The following is a 13,102-nucleotide window of genomic DNA, read 5'->3' as shown; positions in this document are numbered from 1 at the left end:
CATAAACAAACAAGAATTTTTAGGAGCATAAAAAAAATACAGGTCACTTCATTAGGAACAGCTGCACACTAAGTCAATCAGTCAATCACAACTAATGTATTCAGGCATATGGGCAAAATCAATTTGTGTCAGAATCTCACATAATTTTCTGTGGATCTGAATCCATTCAAAATTTCCAGGAATTAATATTTTTTTAACTTTCTTTACTACCTACATGCATTTTCAATAGCAGGTGTCTGTGTGGCTCTTTAAGCAGAGCTGTTAGCATTAGCAGCACTAGCTCTCAGTGCCTGTAATGTTTACATTGCTATGTATGACATACCTTAAGTGTCTTTAAGTGTCTACCGAGCTGCAAGCTACATCCTGTCCTGTTTCTTCAAAATAAAAGTTTTTAGACTTACTGTGGATATTGTAATCCCAGGTAGGAGGAAGTCTGACCAGATGTGTATGAGGGTATGTGTAAAAGAAATAGAGCATCAGCCCACAACTGCTTACCCGCATGGACAATAAAAATAAAAGGATCTGTTTCATGTCAAAGACCAGTGTTACAGGTAAATGAGTGACCGTGCTAACTTGTGACTACACATGCATCTGGGCTTACAACCGATACTATCCACAATGGACGCTTTTATCTTTCTTCAGGACAACTCCAAATTAACTACATGGTTGGATTTACTAATAAAGAAGTTGAGATCATCAGTATATGAGAATAAATATGGGACTCAATTTTCATTTGTAATGCAGTGTGTTAGTGTTAATGTGGTGTCTGGTTAACAGTGAACTGGTTAGTTTGCTTGGATGATTTGTTGGTGTTTTCAGTAGAGAATGATATTGGCCAGCGGATGCTGCTAAGATGCAAACTGGTAGCTAATGGTGCTAATGTGAAGGTAAGTATTGTTGTTGTTTAGGTGTTAGGCTTATGTTGTGCAACTGACCGTATGTGTGTAAGGAATCTCACAATTTCCTAGATGCTTTCTAGAGATAAAAAAAAAATGTATTTCAGTCATTTCCAAGATCTGGTCATGTATAATATGTGTCTATCAGGTTGAAATAACAGGGTAACAGTTACTCCGGTTTACTGTCTGCTTGGTCTCTACTATCTCGATCTTGGGTCAGGCTCAGAAAGAAAAAATGTTTTCTCAGTCTCGTTTTATTCATACTTGAAGCATGGTTACTGATTTAGGTCTTTTATTGCTGTTAAATCCAGGCTATTGCTAACATATAGCTATATAAAGCTAATGTTTGGTAGTTGCTCTAATGGTCTAACCTTGCAAAGCAGATGGATTTGCCCGTTTCCTTGTTTCTCACTGGCGAATCCATCTTGCAAAGCTCCCTCCTGAACCGTTTGGGCCAGGTTAGAAAGTGACAGGACCAATCAGCGACAAGGGGAAGTACTTTCAGGCATGGCAGAGTCGTGATGTAAGCAAACAGCAACAAGAGGCAAGTGCAATTATGGCGGAAGAGCTTAGCATGGATTCTGCTAAAGCGCCAGCTTTATCAAAGCTTGATGACATTTCTTCATTAAAAGAAGAACAAAGAACAGCAGTGAGTTGTTTTCTTTTCAAAAATGACAAAAGTCATGTACTGACATGTCTATAGTCGCCATGGTTTGTGTTATTCCTTGGTAGCTGCGCACGCGCACCTCGATCATGCCTGCATCACTTGTTTTGTTAAGATGTGACAGACAGAAAGTTCATCCAATGACACACGTTTTTCCAAAGTCTCTGCCCTTTCCCAAACGCTGTATATTGATGGTTAAACAGCGTACTGGTGTGTCAGGTTACTAATGGTCATTTTGGCCAGAGATTTTTGAAAATGTCTAGCAAAAACCCTGCTAAAAACGTTATGTTAATGCTGGTCTATTAAGGCAGATCAGAAAACTTGTCATCTCTTTGTGTACAACATGCACTGTGTGGATGTGCCATGGGAGGACAGCCAACGTTAGCTAACATCACTGATATTTAAAACTACTTTAAGTTTTTAGAGATTTGAAGTTATCCTCATACATTCTACAGGATCTTGTCTTTATTTTATCACTGAGGACAAATTTATCAAAGAATCTAATCAAATAAATAGCGATAAAAGTCATATCATGAGGTATTATTTTTTTTTAAATAGAAAGGGGCCTTGTAATGAGAGATTTTGTCCAACAAGTGGGGGCGGGGCTTAACAAAGGGTCGTTTTTGAGCTTGTAACACCTAAAGCTGTCACATCCATGATAACCTTTCTCTGTACCCAGAGAGGAGACATCTACACTAACATTTTATGAAAATCAACTCTTATGCTGGAGAGACACTACACCACATTATGACACTATAATTTAACCGTGATAAAAAAGTGTTGTTTACAGGTATGACCCTACCTTTACAGCCTCCGAGGGAACATTAAAGCAGCTGCTTCCCGCTCTGATGGCAGCATCTGTGTGGGAGAGATACAGACAGTAACAAACTCCTCTTCTACCTGTGCGGGTGTATAACTGACAGCTACACAACAATAGCCTTGACCAAAGCCGCTGGAAACATTTTTAAAAAGAAACAATTTACAGCAAATAAAGTGGAGGCGATACGGCGGGATTAACTGTGTGTTTCTCAGCTCGTAATGGTGTTTGTGCTGTACGGTTTTAAAACATCTCCGTCTTGACTTTCACATGACGCTGAGGTAATTTACTCGTGTTCTTATAGAAGTGTTGGCGTGATTAGCCGAGCTAGCCGTCATTCGTGCGCTACTCAATTTGTGAAGTTAAACAAGTTTTCAAGGACGCTCTGGTGGACTGTGTGAGGCTTAAGACATTTCTTAAAGGAACCGTGAACTGGAAATAAGTAAAATAAATCAACACACAAGCAGCCAACACCAACATATTCTTTTGAAGAAAGCTCCAACCTGACACAGCCATCATATTTAAAGAACCCTGTGACACTGGCAACAAAATATGTCCAATACAGGCCTTCACAGAGTGATATAACCTAACCTCCTGCTCCAAATGCTCATATGAGAGATAATTGAACCAAACTAAATAAATCAAAATATCTATCATTTTGTTTATGGTATCTATTTCCAGAGCTTATTGCATTTGCCCACTGAGGCCTGTGTTGCATTTCAGAGAGTATTAATGCAGAATGACATGCCCTCAAGGTCCATACTGGTTTTACTGGGTTGGACCTTTGTAAGCCCATAGGGATGCGTATATTTCCCATTGCATGGATTCAAACTTTAAACAATTTTAACATGATAGCATCCTGCAGCTGCAGGAGATTCAGTTTCTGCACATCCATGATGCTGGTCTAGTTCTACCATGCTAAAGGTGCCCTACTGCAGATTCCCAACCTAGGGCCCTGGTTGCCTCTTTTTACCTTTTTTTTTTTTTTACTTTCTCCCTTTTTTGCCACTTTTTTTCCTCTTTTGGCAGTTCTTTATGCCACTTTAACCCATTTTTGCCACTTTAAACCCTTTGTTGGCAATTTTAACCCAATTTAGTGACTATTTTTAGCCATTTTATCCACTTCTTTTGCCAATTTGACCTATCTTTGCCATTTTTTGCCACTTTTTTCCATTTCTTTTGGACATTTTGCCACTTAAACCAACTTTTGGTCACTTGATGCAACTTCTTTTGGCTGTTTTTGGCCACTTTTTGTCCTATAATGCAACTTGATTTTGCCACTTTGACCCAATTTTGCCACTTCTGCTTTAACGATCTTTTTTCTGCTATTTGCCCTATTTTACCACTTTCAGTCTTTCGCCACTTTTCCCTATTTTTACCACTTTTAACTTCGTTTTGCCACTTTCTTTTGCCATTCTCGTCCTCTTTTTGGCACGTTTATTTGTCTCTTTAAGCCATTTTTGCCACTTCTCTTTGCTGTTTTACTACTTCAACCTATTTTGTCACTTCTTTTTCCACTTTAACCCATTGTTTCCATCAAATTTTCATCCATTTTTGTCTTTTTTTTACAATTGTTTGCTTATTTTACATCAAAGTTGTTTTATTTTCTTCCACTTTATTTATTTACTATATGAACTAAACAGCAGACCAGTACTGGCCTAGCATTTGTACCAGTGTGTTTAGGTGCTTATGCACATCTGTGTGCACAGGGATTGTCTGAACACAAAGGGATTTTTAAAATGCAAACAAATTCTTTTTTGCAGGTGGACTGTTTTTCATGGAGACATGACCTAAAATAAATAAATATCCTGTGTTCATCATGCCACCAACCTCTGGATGTTTATTTGCCGTCTCTGTACCAATATATAATCAATCAATAATGTTAGAAATGCACTGAATTAAAAAGTAATTGCATTCTTTCATAAAAAAACACCTAACAGTGTGTCTGGAGTACATGGAGGTTGAAGCGGATGCTTTACTTCAGCAGCGACAGCCATCATGCCTGAAAAGACAGTAAGGAGCACAACCTATATGAAGTGAAACTCTACAAATCCCAGAGGTAGAGCTGTCACTGTGCTGGCTGTGGAGATGATTGCAGAGCAATGACTGCCTGTCATCCAACACATCACCAAATACAGTATACTGTTAGAAAAACTGAAGAGCCTGTGCATTCAAATTTAAAAGACATATTTAAAAAAAAAAAGACCATGTGTACTTAAAGGTGAAATACGGAGAATTTTTGCACTAAAATATCCATTCTATGAAATGTTATATATCCTTTACTAAGGATTTATATTTCCTCAAATTTTTGCAACATCTTTAAAAGCAGAGAAGTTCTTAATTTTTGAGCTCTATCAGGACGTCTTGTCATGGCTGCTGCAATGGGCTGCAATATGTTTAGGGTTGCTATGGAAACACCAATGTTAGGTGAAAGCCCTTTACATACGGAAGTGTAAACTGCTACTGGAAGCTGCCGCTCTGTTACTTCATTCATTTTAACATTTTTAACAGCTTTTCTCCCTCAGTATGTGAAATTCACCCATAAAACAAAAGCATTGGTTTACAGTTAACAACAGGGGCAGCCAAAGTTTTTCAGCTGAGGACCCTCACATAGTGGTAGTTTCAAGTGGGGTTCCCACTCTTAAAAATGTGTTCTTTGTACATTACACTTTGTGCAACACTAAAAAAATAAATGCAAACCTTTAAATTTACTTGTTGTTTTTTTAAATCAATTATATTGCAATTCAGTCATTGTAAGAGAAAACAGGTACAACAAGTTTCTGACATGCAAGTGTCACTTATGGGGGCTGATTGATCCTGATTGGCTCAAGTGCAGTTTTTATTGAACTGACTTCTGAAATGAAAAGAAAAAGAAACTGCAAGCAGTGGTCGCCTGCTTAATTTTACGTACCCTAAGTTTAAAATCTAAGTTTTAAAAAAATGCATCTGCAGGATGGGATGAGGATGATGCTGCAGGGAAAGATTCCCTCACTTGGAACCAATGAACTTTCATCAGAGAGTGCCGCATTCAAATTCATTAATTCTGATCCAGGCCTGAGAGGGAAGTCAAGTGCCGAAGCTCTGACTCAATCACATTAAGCTCGACTTTTAACAGTTAAGACCTCTAACCAGAAAAACAGCTTTGAGTCGGGAAACGTGTGTAAAACAGTGAGTCGAACCCCGGCCTAACCACCTCATTTGTCTTCGTCTGTGTGCCGATGGAACAATGGCTTTTGTTTAACCTTGTTTGATTTCCCTCTTAGCGCTGATCCCCTGACGAAGAGAGCTATTATTGGGCCTCTCACAGAGGCATGTTTCACTAACGAGCGATCACTAATGAAGGCTTTAATGTAGGATTAATTACACTCCAAATTGAATGTCTAATTGCTTTTATTCCCTCTTGATGAAATATGCTCCGGCTGCCACTTCAATGCCATCTGTTGTAATTAGAAAGAGAGAGAGAGAGAGGGAGGAGAGAGGGGGGAGGAGGCCGAGGGTGAGAGATGGATTGTTAGGTGCAATAGATAAGACCTTTCACAGTCGATAAAGTTTTTTTTTGTTGTTGTTCTGTTCACAGATTATGCCTTTTGCATAACAAATCATCCCCTTTTCCGTCACCTCCCCTTCCTTCCCCGCCTCCCGCTGTGCCTTTGATTCCACCTCTCTGATAGATGATGGGAGCTGATCTGTTTCCCCTTGCTAATTGCGTCCTCTGATGAGTTTAGGCAAACACATTAGCTAATTGCATTTGTGCCTCAGACACGGCTTGATTGATAAAGTGCGTATGATGCTGAATCATTGCACTGTTTGCTGGTTATTCATCTTAATGGCAGGCCAAATAAACACAATACACACTCACAAATACACACCTGCAGACACACATGGAGGAAGGCAGCATGACAGGGTGTGATTGATGTTGTGTTTTAAGAGATTGTTTCTGATCTTATTAGAAATCATTGATTTATTTTAACTGCTTTTATTCGTTGATGTTTGATTAGTGTGGCAAATTTGAATTATAATATTTACAGAGTTTAGACTTTAGTGCTGAAGAAAGGGAAAGTTTGAGTTCACATTAGGACGGATCAATACTGGAAAAGACTGGCCTTGCAGTATTTTTTCTTACATGTAAAAATAAAAGAAAAAAGGTCAAGTTATGCAAAAACATGCAGTGATTTCATGTCAAGTTAAACATGGGCAAAGACCATGACTTATGCCATCTTAATTTAAATTATTTTGGATTTTGAGGCAGGCAGGATTATCATTTTGGATGGACCCAGGTCATTTGGACCAAGCCTGTTCATAACAAAGTTAGGCAATAAAACAATTTTCCCTTCTTACAGACTTCTATGTTTTAGACTGTTTTGAAAAGGAAATGCAGGAGATGTTCAAACATTTATGTCCTGTTTTAATGTCTTGTATGTGAAACTTATCGTGCTGCTGTCTTGGCCAGGACTCCCTTATAAAAGAGATTTTTGTATCTCAATGGGAATAAATCCTGGTTAAATAAAGGTTAAATTTATCCTACAGCAGAGGCAGCCTTTTGTTTACATGTGGACAACTCATAAACTTAATAATGAGCATGTGCAGCTCTCATCAATCAATAAAAAATGATTTGGTCCATTTTCGGTTCTGCTTAAGACTCTTCTGCTAAATCCTCTTCAAAATACTGTTCTTTAACTTCCATGTACGAAAACTATTTTTGAAAATAAATTTGAATTCATGTTTATGTTGACAAAGGAAAGAGAATGAGGGAAGAGGCGAGAGTGGGTGTCAAGGGAAATGGAGTGGAACTGATTTTTGCTTGTAAAGTACTATTTGCATGGGACTAGAATTACCTGTGGTGTCATTCCTTTCTAATTTTATAGCCTACCTTTCTTGATGTTAAGCTGATTTTAAGTGACCGTCTTTGTACCTCTTGCTAGGATCTTAGGAATGGCTTTCTATCATTTCTGATTTGAGAATTCTTTAGCATATTTCATACAGTTTCCTGTGTGTTTATAAATGGAGGAGAGTTTAAAGAGCCGACTGGAGTTCAGTCTATTTAAGAATTTAAACTAATGACCAACCAAAGTTTGTTCCAGAGACAGCTGAAAGCAGAGAGACAAAATACCACAGAAAAGCACCATATTACTTTCTTATATGAAGAACTTTTTGTTGTTATTGTGTTGATTCTGACTTGTTCGAGTGTTAATTCTGCTGTTACTATAAAATGGGACTTTGGCACAGCCCTAGTTAATATGTACAAATGTGTCCTAAAGTTTTTTGCTAATACACTTAATCTCATTAAAACGAGATGGGTAATAATCTTGAGTTAAAGATGAAGTAAAGTGTCTCGTTAGATTTTCCAGAGTATCAGAGCTCCTTATAAAACATCTCTAAAGATCTCTATAAGGAGAGTGAACATCATTCTTATTGTCCTTTTTTTCTTTTAATTAGGCTTTTTAAATTTGGAGGCCATGAACACATGAACACATATCTTTCAAAAATATTCCACATTTTATTTGTTCAGTTTAGCTGCAGCTTTTGTGAAGGTGATATACCTTTTCTTTATTATTTCCAAAGCACATAAGCACAAGCGACCTGGCATGCCCTGTGACAGCTTTCAGCAGGTTTATTCACTCATTTATTGCATTTTTCAATGAATCTGACTCCTACGTTTAAAGTCGAAAAGAGCATTTGATATTTTTCTATTAACATCTTCATTGTTAAGAAGACTCAAAGAGAAAGATTGTGATTCACTTCAAAGGAAAAGACGGTGGAAGATTTGGTTATTTGAATCTGACTAAGTTATGCAATCAGCACTTTGTGTTTAAAGAATAAAAAAATGTGTTGGTTCCAATTAAATAAAATCTATTAGAATAAAAAGGAAATGCAGAGAGAGGATGTGAACAGCCACAAAGGACCTTAACTCCAAACAGGTCATGGAGGTTGTGGTAAATAGTAGAAGAGCAAAAACATATATTTTTAAATTATCCTTATCTGAGGTAAAATGGCAGAAACACATTTTTTTTCAGAACTTTAACATGCCTACTTTATGAATAAATATTTATTCAGAAATATTTTACAGCAAAATTAAGTTGGTTGAGCGTTACCTGAAACAAATCAACACAATAAAAAGGAAAATTAAGGCTTCTCCTAAAGACAGTTTCAGTGGTATGCACCGTTGGGTCACAGCAAGAAGGTTCCTGGTTTGAATCCCTGTCAGACGGGGTCTTTCTGTGTGAGGTTTACATGTTCTCTTCATGCATGCGCCAGTTTTCTGCTGGTACTTAGAAAAGAATGCTCATTAGGTTCATTGGTGACTCTAAATTGCCCGTAGGTGTGAGTATGAGCATGCTTGGTTGTTAGTCTCAATGTTAGCTGTATGATTGACTGGAAACCAGTCTTTGGTGCACAACCAACTTCTCGACCAGTTACAGCTCGGATCAGCTCCAGGCTCCAGAACAGAATAACAATAACAGATGGACTTTTATCTAAAGGCTTTCTGTTCACTCTTTGTATTATCATATGTTGTCTACTAGGGATGTTATGGCATCAAAATCTCACGTTACAATGGTATGTTGGTGACAAGTCCATCGTACAGCATTTTTTCTGTTTTATTGCAGAAAAAAAGGCATCCATTAGGCTTAAAAAAATGTATTTAGACTGGTTCCAGTGCAGTTGCTAACCTTCAAGAGCCTTCGTCGTCCACTGAAAACAGCTGTAGTCTTTGCTGATAAATTCACAGACAAACCATGTGATCTGCAGAGCCATCGTGCTGTTGTGGTGAAGTGGGATTATGAACATTTCCTGGCCGGACTTTGCTCCTCACATCCTCATGATTCTTTACAGGGTGACATTTTCCAAGTGGCTCCTCATGTCACTCGAGTTCTCCATCGAGTGCATTTCCACAGTCTGCCTATTGTTTTTGTGTGTCTGCCACCTTTTCCTCTTTCTCATTTCTTGACACCAGGAAACCAAAATGCTTCCACACGTCATATTTTGAAGTCACTGGGGCCTCCACAATCTCAAAAACTTTGTCACTTGGTTCTCCCTTGCTATTCGAAGCATCCACCATTTTCACACTGTTGGATCAAGCAATTGAGTGGAGTACAAAGGATGATGGGTACACAAGGGCCATGGTAACTGTAGTTCCCATTTCCCTTTGCTCTGCTCTACTAAAAAGCTTTTTTTAAACTGCCTTTTTTAAATTTAACTATTATCTTTTTTTTAACTGATCTAATATTTTGACCAGACCAGACCAATTAATGTCCTTTAAAGAGAACAAGGCAGTAGCTACAGATTAGTTTTAGTTGTACTGGAAGCTGATAAAAATGGCTGCCACCAGTGTAGAGTTTCACTCAGATGTGGCTTAAGTATAGACGTAGTTTTAAACAGAAATGGACCATATTTATTTATTTATGCAAGAGCAATACTGAAAGCTTTACTTGGCAGAGAAGATGTTTTTACACTTCTTCCTACTGACCTTGGTGGAGTCTGATCCACCAACAGGCTTCACTGTTCATTAACTACAGCGGTGCTAGCCTGTCAGGCTAAGGTTACTACTGGAAATGTTCGTGCCAACTATTTATTTGTCTTGTCCCTCTGATTGGCCGATATGAATGTGACAAAGAAAACATTTTAAAAAAAGAATATTTTAAATAGTTTCCCCTTCCTAAATGCTTCATACAGGAGGGTTCCTAGATGGATGTGAAATAAATCCCATGATATGGGTATATGACAGTCTATCTGGTGGTGTGGTGGACTAGCTGACAACTGCACAGACTACTGTGCAAATTTAAGGGGCCAGAGTTCCTCGTCTAAATGTGGCGTGCATCATGACCATAGGCCCACCTGGCTCCCAGGACCTGTCACTCCTGTAACCCTTCACTGTTTTTGCACAGAAGCCTCTGCCAGGTGCCGCGACAAGGCTGAAGGTTCAGTTCATCCTCTCCACTCATGCTGACATGTTCTTCTGTCTTCAGCTCACTTTAAACAGCATGAAAAACACATCTGGGTTACGCTTTCATCACAACAATACAGCAGCACATGTAGAGGGCCAATAGGTGGCTCATGAGGCTATTATGCTTCATAATGCTATTATGTTGTGCTGCTCACATTAGCATGTGAGTGAATGGACGTGTGGCAGGTGTGCTTTGTAGCAGCACTCTGCTTCTGTCCGATAAGACAATGACACAATATGACGAGAAACAACGGCGCTTGTCAGCGATTGTCCTCATAGAAAAAGATGACACAGTTGTCAATAGCCGTGCTCCGTGAGCGCGTGTGTGTTAGAAGGACTCCCCCAGGAGCAAATGGCTTTAAGCAACACAAGCGGCTGATCAATACATCAATATTCAGCTTAGGAGGTCTGACGACACACACATTATACACACACACTCCAGCACGTGCACTTTTACACCCACAGATACACACCATTACAGACACGCTTCAGGCTCAGCTCTGTGTGACCCTTAACTAATCAATTTTTCGCCACATGATAGGGACGCCACGCGCCGCCATCATCACTGCAGCATCATTAGACTGTGACGCGCACACACACACACACTGCTATAAAAGATTACAGCCAACAAAGACAAAGATGGCCATGATTAACATCTCGCCATTCTCTGCCAACCACTAACACACACACATTTGTGCACACAGTGACACACACTCATATGTGCTGACCTCACCCCTGCAGCGACAGCTCATTGGATGGATGTCGGCTTATAGCGCCATGCGTATTGTGGTTATTGTCATTCTAATGACCGACTGAAACAACAGTATGGAGGCCAGCGGAGATGGAGCTGGTGTCTACGGATAATCCCACTGTCCACACTCCACACTCAGCGATTGGTCACGGTGAGGGGTCTGCCAAGTCAGATAGCACGCCACGCACGTGTGCGTGCCACAAAGAGAAGTAAGAGAGGGCCGACCTGATGAAAATGGATCTCCATCTTAGCTCTGTCTAAAGCTTTGGCTGTTTTTATGTTTATCTGAGTAGGTCTTGAAAACATTCATCAATAAGTATAAATAAATGTTCGACTGATCAATACTAAAAATTTTGGTTGGAGTTCTTAAAATGAGGGCTGTGGAATGATTGGAAAATATAGATGTAGATGGGACACCTGTCAGTGGCAAGACACAAAAGTAAAAAAAGTCCCCATCATACCTTTTTAATACTTTTTTCACCATCCAGACTGTTATCACCACAAAGCTCGAACACCACCATCTGTGATGGTGTGGGGGTGTATTAGTGCCCATGGCATGGGTCACTTGCACATCTGCGAAGGCATCATTAATACCGAGAGGTACAAACAGGTTCCAAACCAATGCATGTTTCCATCTAGATCAGGGGTTCCCAACCTGGGGTCCAGGCACCCCCAGATTAAAAAAAAAAAAAAAAAAAAAAAATCCATAATTTTTTGAAAAAGGTCAAAGATTTTGGGACAAAAGAAAAATAAAATTTTAAGAAAAAGTCTCATGTTTACAAGAAATAAAAAACAAAGCTAAATTGTTGGAAATTTCCTAGGAAACCAAACTGAAATCAGTGGTTTGATTTTTAATTTTGACTTTATAATCGCAAAAATTTTAAGTTTTGGTTTAAATGCATTCACAGTGTTTGAAATTGAGATTTTTTTTGTAACTCAACACCTTTTTTAACCTGTGAGTTTCAAGTTTTATTTTGAATCTTTTTTTTTTTTTTTCAAGGGTGGCCATAATACACTGTCGTAATAGTGGATAGTTTATGCATAGATCTTTTGTCAGGAACAGGTGTATAGGCCAGTTGTGTTGGGATTTTGTCAATGATGGGGGGGCATCATCCAGATCAGTGGATCTGGATGACATCCCTGCTTATTTCAGCAAGCGAACAAAAAACCAAGACATATTCTGCAAGTGTTACAACAGCATGGCTTCATGGTAAAAGAGGGCAGGGTCTAGACTGACAGTCTAGACCTGTCTACTATTAAAAATGTATGGTGCATTATGAAGCACGAAATACGACGATGGACACACACACTGTTCAGAAACTTAAAGGAGACATATTTTTACCCTTTTAAGTCAAGTTTACATTATTCTCAGAGGTCCCCAAACCATGCCTGTGAAGTTTGTTGCTGAAAAACACTCGAGTATTGGATTTTTGCATGTCTAAAACCCCCCTCTATTTCAGAATGAGCAGTTTCTATTTCTGTGGCTTTAAATGGTAATTAGCCTTCTGACTCCACCCCTGACCACACCCCTCTCAGGAGATGGATGCTGCACTCCTGAAATTACAGACACTTTTATCCAAAGTTTAAGACATAACAGGGATTTGAACCATCAACCTCCCAGACCGTAATCAGCAGGGTAACCCACTGAGCTATCCAGCATCTCAGCTGGTAGCTAAGAGGACGATGCGTAGACGAGGAGAACTTTCCTCCAAGTGGGGGAGGGCCAACCAAACCTGGGAGAGGGTGCTTTCGCCCCTGGTGAGGTCACAAGGTGTAAGATCTGAGAACGGCTTGTTTCAGCACACATTTTCTAAAAGGTGGAGAAAGAGAGTGGGAAAGGGAATGGATTTTTCTGGTATTTGAGGGGATGGTGGATGGGCCAGGGACACATATTTGTGTTAGAAAAGCCTGAAAAAGTGATTTTTGCATAAAATGTCCCCGTTAAGATGTGCATCAAGCAAGAAAGAATTCCACTTTAAATCATTCAACAGTCAGTGTCCTCTGTCCTCAGACACTTACATAGTGTTGTTAG

General features: G+C 39.2%; 1 long non-coding RNA gene across 1 annotated transcript in view; it reads right to left on the bottom strand.

Moving 5' to 3' along the window:
* Positions 1 to 13,102, bottom strand: part of LOC121527418 — a 156,980-nt gene that overhangs the window by 95,373 nt on the left and 48,505 nt on the right. Inside the window, exon 3 of the long non-coding RNA XR_005993396.1 lies at positions 2,363 to 2,418. This is a non-coding gene — a long non-coding RNA (uncharacterized LOC121527418). The remainder of the gene's footprint in view (positions 1 to 2,362; positions 2,419 to 13,102) is intronic.

This window comes from Cheilinus undulatus, linkage group 19 (assembly GCF_018320785.1).
Source record: "Cheilinus undulatus linkage group 19, ASM1832078v1, whole genome shotgun sequence".
NCBI lineage: Eukaryota > Metazoa > Chordata > Actinopteri > Labriformes > Labridae > Cheilinus > Cheilinus undulatus.
The sequence above is the reverse complement of the archived record's forward strand: the minus strand, read 5'-3'. Positions and strand labels throughout refer to the sequence as shown.